The 11,132-nt window shown below is 33.8% G+C and overlaps 1 protein-coding gene across 1 annotated transcript in view; it reads right to left on the reverse strand.

Annotated features, from left to right (window-relative positions):
• Positions 1–8,948, reverse strand: part of LOC102801507 (coronin-1B-like) — a 74,926-nt gene extending 65,978 nt beyond the window's left edge. The window contains exon 1 of the mRNA XM_085494557.1: positions 8,546–8,948. The gene's annotated coding sequence lies outside the window, so the exon portion shown is untranslated. The remainder of the gene's footprint in view (positions 1–8,545) is intronic.
• Positions 8,949–11,132: the final 2,184 nt, after the last annotated feature.

Raw genomic sequence — 11,132 nt, forward strand, 5'->3', positions numbered from 1 at the left:
TATTTCAGATGACCCAATGGACTGTGAATAAGAACTGTTACTATCATGAATTCTGTTACCTAATAGACCAAAATTCACTTGAGCAACAAACAAGAAACAATTCTCTAATCTGCTTCTGCTAAGGGATGAACCATTGAAACTTCGGGTGGGGTCTAGCAGAAAAAACTGTGAAAAATATTTTTTTCCTTCACTTACATGTAGTTTTGTACTATTGGTTTTTCCATTATGAATTCTTTAAAACAAAATTTTAATATTTTTTTTCCTAAAATTTAGGCATGCACACACTTTTTGTTATTGATTTTTATTTTTCTATGATTTTTACTGTGCCTTTTTTTTAATTCCGCCACCTCCCGAGTTTTTAATGGTCAATCCCTAATTCAGGCTTCACACTGTAATGTAGTTTGTTTTGTAATTTTGATAACTGAATTGTTCTCACCAAAAATGTTCTCATCAAAATTTGACAAACGTCTGATGGCATATATATATAACTCACTGATCAATAATTTTTTTTTTATTAAAGTTGTATTTCCACTTCAGTGTTCTCCCCGGAAAACAATACTATGTTAATCACCTGTATTATATTTATTGTTACGCTAATTCAACAGTTGGGAGCCTTTTCAATGGCCTGGGGAGAACTTAGCACTTTGTAAATCTGAGTAGTACCATCACCTGAATGACATATACACAATCTAATGTTGAGATTATAGATGAGAAATTTGAGAAATGAACCGTGGAATATGAATTGAAGCAGAAAAAAAAAATGTTTATTTAAATAGCGAATGTATTGAACAACGCCATTGTTTTATTTTTTATTGCGAATTATCGATTCTGTCAAACCAGTCACTGTACACATGTATGCACCCAAAACATAAACAAGTGTAACAGCTGATAGCATGTGTTTTTATACACGTTTACTGTAAAATATTTTATTTTAGTTAGAATTAATTTTCCTTCCTTCCTTCAACGAAAATAAATTCCAAGTGGAAATTAAGTATTCTACAATACTGTAAAATGCTTTTTTCACTATTTTCACTGCAGGAATGATTCAGTGAAAATAAAATCTAGAAAATATACCTGTTTTCCTATATTTTACATTCAACTCGTCAAAAATTAGTGAAAATAAATTCCATACAAAACACCCAAAAAGTCTTTTCAGCGAAAATTAATTCCAGCGAAAATAAAATATTCTACAGTAGATCATACGCCACTAACTTCTACAAATGCAGAAAAGAGCAATAGTTTGTGGGGGCCTTAGATAGGGCAAGATGAGTACTGGGAAATATCATGGAAGATAGTAGTGTAAAATGCTTCTCACGTCATGAAGAAATCACTGAAAGTCTGCAGCATAGAACCCTAGATGAATTTGTACTGTTTCAAAATTTTGAGGTTTACAGTACTTAAAAGAAAATATGTGATTTATGTGCCAGTGATTTATTTTTTATATATTTTTTTTTCAACAATTTTCTCTATATAATTTTTTCATAAAGTTTTGATGTGCACATCCCCTCCCCTCACACAAACATATACTCACATTTCTAAAAGCAACCCCAATAAAATAAAATTAAAATAAAACAATAAAATAAATAAAAATTTACAATGCCATATTTCATTGACCCTTCTGAATTCATTCAAAAATGAGCTTGTCATAAAAATATAAATTTTATAAATTCCATAAAATAATCATAATAATAAATAAAACCATATGATAAGAATTTATGGAATGTTTTGATTGATAATCGGATTAGTGAAGTTCAATAACAGCTATTTATAATACAATGCACAAACCCATATGTACACCTACTGTTATATATATACAGTAGCATAGTAATGACTGTTGCTAAGGAACAAAGAAGGCCAAGGTCCCTCAATAACTAATCACTCTTAAAGGACTAACATTTTTTTAAAGACTGGTCACTATAGTAACCGTATGGGATAAATACATGTACATATAAATAACATATACGCACGTGAACAAATTGTGTTGTTTTTTACTCAAATTTTAATGCATATCGTCATGACGACTACCACTCTTTAAACTAGTTGCACCAGTATGGAATTATTTTTTCCACTGATTTTTAACAAGTTGAATGTAAAATATAAAAAAAAAGATATATCCACTGGATTTTATTTTCACTGAAACATTTCTTTGGCGAAAATAAATCCCAAGTGAAAATTAAAGTATAGTATTTTTATTTTCATTTTCCTTGTCATTTCCTTATGACTTGCTACACAAAAATGCAAATGCGATCCTAGCCCCTACAAATACTAGTATATATTGCCTTATATTTTTTTTTATTCAATAGCACTCACCCCACCCATCTCAACACACCCCTGAGGAGATGGGAAAGGTTACAACTGCTGTGGGAAAATGAAGAAAAAAAATATACTTTATAAATCAGCATTTGCTAGAAAAGTTACAAGGAACACGAATATAGTCACTGACAGTGCCTGCTTCTTTTCAATAGACCTCACCCCTCACCCTCTCCACCCCCTCCACCCCCGCCTAATTTCATTTTTCAACATTCCAGTTGTTTACTTGAGTGAATCAGTCAAATGCAACAATACCATTTACTACAATCGATATGCGCCATTGGTGTTGCTATAGCAACCACCTTGGAGGTCGTCAAGGTGAAACAAATCAATCATTGATGCCTGCCATGCAGCCAGACAACCATGGCCCACATTGCATGTAAATGCATTCCATTAACACAATCAGGGTGTTGAAAGTTAACCATTTACTGCAAGAATGTCAAGGTCAAACTCAACAACCATTATCACAGCTTCTGTGACCATTATGTAGCATATTTTATTTCACCAGCAAATTATTCTTGTTACCAAAAATAGATCAGATGATCTCATTTTCAAAAATATGTTACGTTTACATATACATGTATGTAATAGATGTCAAATAAAAAATATTATTATACATCTGTCACCGTAACGACATAAGTTACATCGTGTCGTAATTTTGCGGTATTGCACTGGGTATTTTCATCCTACTATATTAGGAAATGCGAATTCCAAATATGGAACCATTACGCGCTTAAGCGTCCTCTAATAATAAAAACAAACATGGCTGCCACCAGGGTTTGACTGGACTCCACACGAGAAGTTCGCTAAATCTGTTCTAAACGTTTTGGATTTCGGCATTCTCAAGATGTATTCCTGGGAGGAAAAGATGTATAATAATAAGGTTATTACGAGGATACCACAAAGTATGCACTCAACCAGTACGCGTTCGCATCGACATCCGCAATACTCTGATGTATGGTCTTCGTGCATATTTTGCGGTGTCCTCTTAATAACCTCATATTATGTTATGTTTCCAATACTATCACTCCATGCCGTTTTTGGTGTGGGTCCCACATGTAAAATACTGTAAATGCATTAATTATTCACTAGGATTTAATTTCACTATTTTCACTGAAAAGTAAAATCTGCTAAATTAAATCCACATGAAAATAACAAAATAACGATAGAACTCATTGTCAAATCCGTGAACTTGAAATCCAGTCATATGGTAAAGATATCAAACTAGTGAAATTAAATGTCAGTGGAAATTAATGGTTTTACTTGATCATGCAAAGATGTTGAGACGTTAATACGATAAGTATATAAGTCACATAACATTAATCTCCAGGTGTGTTGTTTTGTTTAAAATCACAAGATGTTATTGAGTTGTGTATGATCAATTACATGTACACAGTCATCAAAATTATTTATTCACAACGATTCATTGGACAGGTAAAACAATTTTTCAGTTCGAGCATAATTTATCTTCCAAGCAGATTTTCAGCTAGCTAAATTGATTTACATAAAAATGTAATTCTCAAAGTGATTATCATAGTCTCCCATAATTTCAACATATACTTTGTAGTACTGTAGAATACTTTATTTTCACTTTGGAATTTATTTTCGCTATTTTCGCTGAAGAGATGATTCCGTAAAAATAAAATCCAGCGAATATACTTTTTTTCTTATATTTCACATTAAACTTGTCAAAAATCAGTGAAAATAAATTCCATACAAAATGCCCAAAAAAAGATTTTCAGCGAAAATTAATTCCAGCGAAAATAAAGTATTCCACAGTATTTACCTATGTTACTTATATCTGACATATTTACTCTGCACAGTTTAGATATGTAGTGGTTTAGCAAGCTGAGCTAGCCTTTAAAGCTTGTTGAATGTTAAAGTTACACTTGGATCAGTATATAAGCCAAACGACCATGTGCTTTGTGATCTAACACTATAGAGCCACTTAGTCCTGAATTTTTGAATAAAATACTATCAATGGTCTGTGTGTACATTGTATAGATGAAATAGAAAACCAAATCTTTGTGGAAGTGTGCATGTTAATCGGTATTCAGTGCTCAATACTAGTGTGGGCATGAAACACGACGAAACTATTGTAATTAATATTCTTCAACCTGGTATTTTTTTTAGATTTTATTTTTCATTCTTTTCGTCTGTTTTTTCGAGTTTAAAAAATGTGAGCTGGCTGGAGCCTTCATAAACACGATGAAACTATTAAGCTATGCGTAATCCAGATGATATGAATCGTCATGCGTTTGGGGGGGGCATGGCATGCCCCCCCCCTCTGGATCCGCCACTGCTCCCTGTGATAGTATACCATATATCATATCTTCACAAGCCAAGGTTTATTTATTTGGCCATGACCTCATCATTATGCAGGGTACTCCCCAGGGCATTACAGAGTGTGGGAATTCTTAAAAAAGAGTAGGTTCAAGTTCAGGAATGAAGGAATGAAACAATGTATGAACTGCAACAGATAACTTTATTGATCAAACTCCTGAAGATGTTTTGTCTCCTACTTAAATACTCATAGTAAACATTGGCCTTGTACATGATTGGTCAAAAGAGAAACGAGCTGGTTAGTCACCATGATTTAACAAGCTTGTCTATTGGTTGAAATTAAATCAATCGTATTGGCCGGCTAATTCTCAGCCTGAATCCTAAATTGTTATCAAGCTCAGTTAATTTATGACAAATGTTTGTGAGAAACAAAAGAGCCAATTTAGCAGAACAATGAACACAATGAAGAGGATAACATACGCTATTGTTATGTAAATTAGTTAATATTATTTTTCTAGAGAGAACTGTTATACCTTTAGACCAGAATTCACCACTGTACCATGTATTTCTATGGGCTCTGCGCGAGCTGCTGTGGAACGCCGGTCAAAGAGCTGGTGAAACCAGACAAAGTCGAGAAGACAAGACTAACACATCTTTAAAGTACCGGGGTAATACTGAACAACCAAATTTATATACTGTAGAATACTTTATTTTCGCTTGGAATTTATTTTCGCTGAAGGGATGATTCCGTGAAAATAAAATCCAGCGAATATACTTTTTTTCCTATATTTCACATTAAACTCATCAGAAATCAGTGAAAATAAATTCCATACAAAACGCCCAAAAAGCCTTTTCAGCGAAAATTAAATCCAGCGAAAATAAAGTATTTCACAGTAATACTGAAAAACCAAATTTATATACTAGTATGTTGTACAATGTACATATAGGGGTACACTGTTACACTATTCAGAGTCTTACTATCCCAAAGTACATTTTTTTTAAAGTTTTCGGCCTTTGTTTTCACCGGTTAGGGTTGCCAGGTATCTACCGTCAATGAAATCAAACACAACAGCGCATAATCTGATTCATAATCATCGTAAATGTTAATCTGACACTTGTTGATTCCTTCCCACTCCAAATTGGCAATGCCCACACTCTGTAAATAAAATGAATGCTTCCTTAAGAAAATTGTAATGATATCTCTATACTAATGACAGTACTATTGATGTGGCAACCATCAAGCTAGCACTGTTGCTAGGTGTTGAAACCGATGCTTCAAAAAAATTCATTGTTGACATGCACAATATTGAATCTGTTTTCATCCATTGTCAGCGTACACCGAGTTAACTACGTGAGTGCAGTCTAGAAAAAAGAAAGATTTGTGATCCTGATCATCACATGTGTTGGTTGAAAATACAACTGTGACTGTCATACCTATTTTTTGTCAGAATTTTAAAAAAAAAGAAAAACATTAAATATCCATAAAAAATCAAAATAAAATTATTTGTTTTGATAATTGATAATTAAGAATGATGTTAATTTGCATTTTGAGAGATGATGTCATAGGTGTTGCATGCAAATAGTACCATTATCTCACTGGTTTTAACAATATTTAATTTGTGAAATTAAAATTTTTATTAAAATTTAAATGACCCTCACAGCTGTGATCATCACAAAAACCTGTTCCACCAAAATGCTTTATTTTAGCTGGAATTTATTTTTGCTGAAAAAAAAAAAAACATTTGGCTGCTTCGTATAACGGTTATTTACCTGATTTTGATGAGCTGAATGAAAAACATAGAAAAAAAGTATTTTCACTGGATTTTATTTTTACTGACTGATCCCTTCAGCAAAAATAGCAAAAATTTAAATTGAAAATCACGTCTTTTGCAGTATTATACTACTGTGGACTACATTATTTTAACAGGAGTTTAGTTTTGCTAGAATCAGCAAATTGGATTAAAATGATATTCAGTGATTTGCTATAAATGATTTGATTTGATGCGCATGTGCGGGAATTGAGTCCCAAGCGACGATTACAACACACGCTAAGAACGCAAAGGCTCATGGGTGGACGCTTGTAACAATGACACACTATGGCCATGAGACGCATGCACAGGTGACAACTCTCCCGCTTTAAAACTAAATTCGGTGAGACTTAGTTTCAGTGAGGGGAGGGGTGTGAGGGGGATCCTTCTATATCAACCACTTCTGTGCACACCTTGGAATTGTGCCAGTATTTACATGCAGTATGTAGGGAAGATTGAAATGGCTAGTATGAAGTGGTTTTTTGACATGAAATAGACGTAAATGAGTGAAAGCATTGTCATTCAAGTGACAGGTAATGTTTGGTTGCACAGTCATCAATCATTTGTGATGTCCAAGATGACTATCAGGTGTCCTTTTCTGCAAATTTTTAAACTTATAATCTAGTGAAATCACTCAAAATATCAAAATAGTGAAAATTAAAATTCTTTAAATGCAAGTGAAAAATTAATATATTTACAGTAGGTGAGGTGTATTACTGTATTGTAGAATACTTTATTTTAGCTCAAATTAATTTTCACTGAAAAGACTTTTTCACTGATTTTTGACAACTGAATGTAAAATACAGGAAAAAAGTTATATTCGCTGGATTTTATTTTCACTGAATCATTCCTTCAGCGAAAATTAATTCCAAGCAAAAATAAAATATTTTACAGTATTTTCATACTATGATAAATATTTTTTACACTACATATTGAATACTTCATGGAAATTACCACCCTTGGTAACGGTCGTTGCTATGATGAAACAATCTAACAGCTTTTTTATTGATACTTTCAAGACATATATTTGGGTCAGGTTAAAAAAGGAAAGTAGAACAGCAAAGGTCAGATCAAATAAAAAGATATTATATTTCCTTCTAAATATTAAATTTGAACTCAACTGAGTTTGCAAATTTATTTAATTTGAAATCCGCTTGCATCAAATTTAATATAAAAACAATTAATTTTCAATAATCAACAGATAAATTTTAGAATGTAAATTTAAAAATTAATTTTGTGGATGAAAAAGATGCTTACATCATATATAAAAAAATGACAATTATATGTTTTTTACAAAAATAATAAAACTAGATAAAATATACCTTTATTTTACATCAGAATCCCAAATTTGTATACGCAATATTTCTACTTAAAATATTTAGAAGGTATGTTTTGTATTATTTCATACCAATATATTTTGTTTTGTTTAATATGTTGCCATTTCGCAGTTTGTTTTAAATGCCATTTTTAATGACATTTCTAATGATTCATTAATATCAAACACAGGCCACGCCAACTATAAATAGAAATTGAATGACTATCGAACACCTTTGAATAAATATTCATTTAAAACTCACAAGCAAATTTACCGATCTGATCGCAACTGATGTTCTCCTTTTAATATTTGTTTCATTTCATTTTTCGCATTTTTTTTTTCAAATATAGGATTACGTATTCGTTTTGTAATGTAAACAAACATCGCGTTATCGCGTGAGCTCCACCGGAAGCCAAACCCTAGTGCGCCTCGCCGGAGTTGTTTTGCTGAATATTAATATGAGCAAGATTGACCTACGTGCGTGGATAATGAAGTGACAACGAAGGTATACGATGTAAACAAAACGGAACGCACCAGAAAAATCAGGATGTTTCGGCGCGATCGCGGCTGGGGGAAGTTCTGCTTTTAATTTTGCGGCTACCGACCAGACCACGAGTACGTACGTGTACAGGGCCAAGCCCACTGCTTGCACAGCGGTGGTCGGTCGGTGGTCGATCAGTCCGTGACCTAAATACAACTACTACACCTGGCTTAAGAATAATGAACAGAAAGATCGGAGAACTGAAATAAAAATATCAGCATATATATGTAAAAAATATCATTTTTAGTTCAAGGTTACAAAACGAACGGATATATAAAAGGTGTTTACCTTGAATGTTGACACCGCAACCTTAAAATGTAAAAACCACCAGCTACTTATCCGAATGACGAGAGTCGGTGATGATGACCGGCGATAACGCCACTATATACTGCAGGTATATCCAACGTCAATGTAGTATATCGATCGGGTGATCGATCATAGACTAGATAACGGGAAAACCCCCTCTTTGGGTATGTCCGATTTAAACGATAAACCAATAAGTTCCCGGGTACGACGACCTCACCCGTAAACAAGAACAGCGCGTCTATGTCCGTCTCGTCTGACCACGTGGTGTTGACTAATTTGAATAATTAATTATCCGCTGTGGAGTAATTATTATTACGTAACATATTAGGATCGCCGCGATCATCGATGCGTTTTTAAAATATCTGTTTCAAACCGCTGAACAAGCGGGTCCTTTTTGATCAGGAAGCAGCCATCGATGCAAGGGGGTTGAATTACATTTCTGAAATAAGGGTGGGTATTATTCGTGTTGGAGTTGTCAGAAATGCTAATTTCAATGATAGTGGGCCAAGTATAATACCCTTTAGAAACGGATGTACACTCTTTCATTCAACCCGCCGGCGATTCTGACATACAATGGAAGTTTAACAAAGATATTAAAATAAAGCCACCCACAAACAGAGGCACTATTCCCCTTTCAAATGTAGAGTCGCCCTGACATACGTTTCCGAAACACATAAATATTATTGTAATATTTATTTTAGTTGTAAAGTGTCGGGGAAAGCACAATATAGACATTGTTTTGGCTGAGAGGCAACATAACGATTAACACGCTGGAGGAAGCTTTGGGTTTAGCTGCCAGGGTCGCCAATGTGTCGTGTTCCGATAGCTTGCAATATTTACCAACACGTGGCCAGAGACCGTGACGGCATTCCATAGAGTGAAGTGCCGTAGTGTAGATAGAATAGAATAGAATAGAATAGAATAGAATAGAATAGAATAGAATAGAATAGAATAGAATAGAATAGAATAGAAAAGTGCCAGGCGACAGCTCCGAGTCGCCACTACTGCAAACGCAAGTGATAATCGTACAGAAAACACATTTATTTTCGGTACTACGGAGCGATAGGACAATCAAATGACATTTTACTGTGACCGCAACTGAAGAAAGAATGAAACGGTTGGACAATATTGCAGTATGAGGCACTGTTCTGATAATGGTATAGCTCACAATGTAGCCAATACTTGTTTTGGAATACTGCAGTATTGTCAGTCCATTCTTTTTTGCGCTTTCCTCGGGCCGGTTAGCCTATTAGAATACAAGAACATCCGTCGGAATACGAGGGGCTGACCATTTTCCGGTGTTAACTCAAGGTACGCAAGATTTTATATCGGGATTGCCCTATTAAAATTAGAATCACGAAATTATGCATTGTTTATTTTGTGAAATGGTGACCAAAGTATTTTGGTTTTGACATTCGGAATTTTAAAGTATACCGTAAATACTTTGGAATTAGTCTTCCCATGGAACTACAAACCATGGTCCCCCCACACACAAATTTAGATTGTTTTGTACGAAGATTATTTTCACTGATTTTTGATGAGTTAAATGTAAAACAAATGTATTTCACCGGAATTTTATTTTTTACTGATTCATTCCTTGAACGAGAATAACATCCAAGTGAAAATAAAGTACTTCACCAGCGCAAGAAGTGGCGGTAACCACAAACCTGGAGACGGTTCAATGTTCCATGCGTATGCGGCAGCCGTTTTCTATTAAAATGTTCTCTCTATGCTGATTTAAGAAACAAGTTCCTCCATACCACAAAGGTCATTGCAACAATTGACAAATCTGATATTGAAAACACTGTAGACATTCTAATTCATTTGGCAAAATATATCTTTGAGTGCTTCAATTTAAGAAATGACACCAATAAACAAAAAAATACCAGCTGCTTTGATAATTTTTATAATTGATATAACTCATTAAGATATCTTTTTCTGTTTTGTTTTTCTAACCATTCCTTGTTCTCAGTTTTTATTTTATTATGTTTTCATTTTGTCTTCATTTGTATTTTGTCTTGCCATTTTGTATGTATCTGAAACTTTATTGTCTTTTAAAAATCCAGGATATGAACAGGATATGATTTCAATAAAAACATTATTATTATTACTACAACTTGACGCATGTTTGATTTTACACACTCACACTGTATATGCTATTGAAAAAGGAAGAAGAATGAAAAAAAAAAAAAAAAAAACACTCCCACGGTATCTGCACTGTTACGTAAACATTGTTTTATTTTTTAAGCAGTGAGCTAAATAATCACTGTATCGTGGGTTACACTATAAAAATAGTATCGCAATGTACACGCTGCCCATTTCCCATTCATAGTTCCTCTATAGACTAGAAACATTGACACATTGTAGCGTTGTTCGGACACGAAGTTGTGATCCTGCCAACAGTATCCATAGACAGGTTGGCGATAATATAAACACAGGCAGTTTATTCATATCCAGTAATACTTATATAACTAACCGCGGGTATTACACCGTTCCTATCTCGGCGGGCAACTTAGAAGATTACCCGGTATCCATGTTTTCGAGCAAAAACGAGTAAAAACGGGAAGAA

Source organism: Saccoglossus kowalevskii, chromosome 20, assembly GCF_978046115.1.
Source record: "Saccoglossus kowalevskii chromosome 20, keSacKowa6.1, whole genome shotgun sequence".
NCBI lineage: Eukaryota > Metazoa > Hemichordata > Enteropneusta > Harrimaniidae > Saccoglossus > Saccoglossus kowalevskii.